Source organism: Glycine max, chromosome 4, assembly GCF_000004515.6.
Source record: "Glycine max cultivar Williams 82 chromosome 4, Glycine_max_v4.0, whole genome shotgun sequence".
Taxonomy (NCBI): Eukaryota; Viridiplantae; Streptophyta; class Magnoliopsida; order Fabales; family Fabaceae; genus Glycine; species Glycine max.
This window is the reverse complement of record NC_016091.4, coordinates 43965192-43968480: the sequence shown is the minus strand read 5'-3', so window position 1 is coordinate 43968480 and position 3289 is coordinate 43965192. Positions and strand designations below refer to the sequence as shown.

Sequence of the window (3289 nt, the reverse complement as noted above, 5' to 3'; positions counted from 1 at the left end):
ACGAAAATTAATGTTCCAACAACGTCCTCCATGCAAAGAGTTTAAAAATCACAAAAACTGCGACGGGGTAAATATTACAATTTGACCATACGATCATCAAAAAACATCCAAGGCAACATGTCAACAACATAATTCATTCAGGCTGAGAATGCTTGGCTAATTTGTTCGAGGAAACTTCAGCAAGTGAAATCTGAAAGTTTTTTCGCTCATTATCCAACTCATCAGAAGATACGCGCTTAGTTGGTGTCAATGGAATCCTGAGAAGAGGGTCATGATCCCCGATAACAGACACAGATTGCTGCATAAAGTATTAATTGATCAGTAAGCTAAATTTTGTTGACATCATCCAAAAATACACCAGCAAAAACACACAACGACAACCCCAACTTACAGATTCAAGCTCTATAGGCTCACTTGAGCCAAGCATTGACCGATCATGATCAGCGGTAATAGACACAAATTGCTGCATAAAATATTGATTGATGAGTCAGCTAAATTTTGTTGCCATCATTGCAACATACACCAAGAAAAATAGAGAAAGACAATGTTAGCTCACAGATTCAAGCTCTGTAGGATCGGTCAACTCAAGTATTGAATTCTCGATCTTGCAACATGGGCTAGATGATATATGAATCGACATTAAAAAACAAATGGAATATATGCATACACTCACAATAACTAAAATAGATTTGACAAAACACAACCTCACTATCGGGAATCATATCTAGCACAACATTGATCAAGTCTGATTCATCTGAATATTTAAGAACAACAGAATTCCTGAACCTTGGTTGCACCTTCACTTTGAATGCAAGGAAACAACCCAATAGTCTATCTAGTGCTTGAGGAGAGGCATTCAAATCAACGTCCCCATCCTTGCGCAGGGAAAAAAAGAATGAAAATCGATAGCAAGGCAACAAATGTTCAGTGTAAATTAAAAAACATTGCATGACAATACAATAACATACTTTATTTTGAGCCTGTTGACTTCATCCGCGGACTGACCAATTAACTGTGCACATTCACGATCCCAGATCAAAAATTTGGTTTGTTCACCCTTGTGATTAACCATCACTCAACCCGATACCTGCCAATATAATACCAGCATAAGAAAAAGTAGCTGATGAACGTCATACTAATTAAACAGTGAATCAATCACCTCAGTACATGTTGATCATTCTCTTTGCCACACGGACATGTGAACGGCACATTTGCATGTCAGCTTTTTTATAACATTGACCACAAGCCGGATAGCACCATGAATAGTTGTCCATCACTATGGTTGTAATCTTGGCGACAGTAACACAAACAAACTCTGTTTGAAGAAACTGACATTAGATTTTCTACAAAGAAAAGCTACAAATGAATAAGAACATCACCTCTGAACTGGCATTAATCTGAGAGATATTTTTTACTTCAGTCTTTGACAGAAACACATCTTTTGATGATAATTGAGATGACCCTGAAACCTGTGAACTCCCTTGTCCAATAGGCGTCAAAATTGATCTAACCTCGATCCCTAAATCTAAAAGACTATAACAATACAACAAATGCAAAAGCCCACAAACATTACTTATATATTTAACAATTTGAAATTACAATCACATAAGCAACACATTGCCAAAATACCTCTCTCTAAATTCTTGGATTTCCAGCACGAGGTCATTGATCATGAGTTTAGAGCCTTGAAAGAATTACTGACCGATGCCGGATATGATCCTACAGATTACACCCAAAAAAATATAATCTGGCAAGCATGGAAATTGAGAAATCTAACATTACACTGACCCTGTGCTTCCTTAATCCTAGCATGAGTCAAGAGAATAACGATCGCCTTTCATCTTCAATATCATTCAAATAAGACAAAAACTGTAAGCAGTAATTTTCCCAGAGTTACAGGATAGCACCTGTCCACTATCAGAAGGAAACAACAATTAATGTATCAGTATATCAGAGCTAATCATCATCAGATACAAACAACAATCACACACACTCAAATTAAATTGTAAAAGATAACCTCAAATCCTTTAAATTCAAAACAACCCTCTATTTTTGGATGACACATATCGGAATACCACTTCATCAACCACGCCAATAACATCTAAAACAACCACAAGGTAAACGTATCTTACTTGAAAAGCCATAAGCAAGTCAATCAAAATCAATCCACAAATTGAAACAACGATCTTACCAACCAAGAGTCCAATTTTAAAATGACCAGCAATGACACTGGAAAAACAACAAATCTGAATTTCCTAAAAGGTAACTGTTCATATCACATTGCCTAACAACAGTAACTCCAGTAAAACATAATTTATATTCATGATCACAAACTCTGAATTTCCCATCATTCTTGATAACTTTAAAATTATGCATCACATAAGTCAAATTTTCTTTCAAATCAGCCTTGCGAGACTTCAGCTGATCCTGCTTGCAAACAACATGGATTTCGTCTCCCTACAATATAGAAAGCATATAAATACTTCATTGAATGACCAATAATATAATAACATAATTTATAATTCCAAAAACCGGCAAAAACATACATCAGAATCAACAACCACCATTTCGGCTTGTTCAGTCTTTCCGGGAATCCCAATGAACCAAAGATCAGTAATCCTTACAGAAAGCTTAAGAGCTTCCCTTGATCCATCTATCAATTTTATTTTATCAGCAACACGTGCCATAACTTTATAATCCCAAACCCTGAACAACAACTCCAAGAAAAACAGAACATCAGTAAAAAACCAAGCATATAGTCAAATGGGCAAAAAACTAAACTACCACCTCAACCACTGCAAACCAAAGCTAACAGCCTGTCACCAACAAAACAAAGAAGAAAATTCATAAAACACATATAAGACCACAATAAACTCCATATAAATCAGTAAAAATAAACATGTGGACAAAACATCTGCACATGTGACTAAACAGAATTAACATATAAAAATCCATTAACACCAAAATTAACAAACCATACAAAAACAGTCATCCTCAACTTAAACCTCAACTTCTTTCTGACAAACCCAAACTTGGGTACAAAAGTATAATTTCCATTTGCCACACTAAAACTAAAGCCAACAAAGCAAACTGTAAAACAAACTACTCAACCAAAGAATCCACAACATGAATATAACCTTAGCTTCTCCCGATCAAACTCAGCAAAACTAAACTGCAAAACAAAATTGTCAACCGAAAAAAACCTACAAAATCACATCCATGCACAATAGAAAAATTAGATAAAGACATTCAACAAAAAAAACATCACTTTTGTTCTCACAACCAATGG

At 35.4% G+C, this 3289-nt stretch overlaps 1 long non-coding RNA gene across 1 annotated transcript; it reads right to left on the bottom strand.

Annotated features, from left to right (window-relative positions):
• Nucleotides 1-2338: 2338 nt before the first annotated feature.
• On the bottom strand, nucleotides 2339-2613 carry LOC121174790 (uncharacterized). Its single transcript, XR_005891169.1, has 2 exons — nucleotides 2547-2613; nucleotides 2339-2457 (listed from the first exon to the last, which is right to left on the bottom strand). It is a non-coding gene; the product is annotated as an uncharacterized lncRNA (long non-coding RNA).
• Nucleotides 2614-3289: the final 676 nt, after the last annotated feature.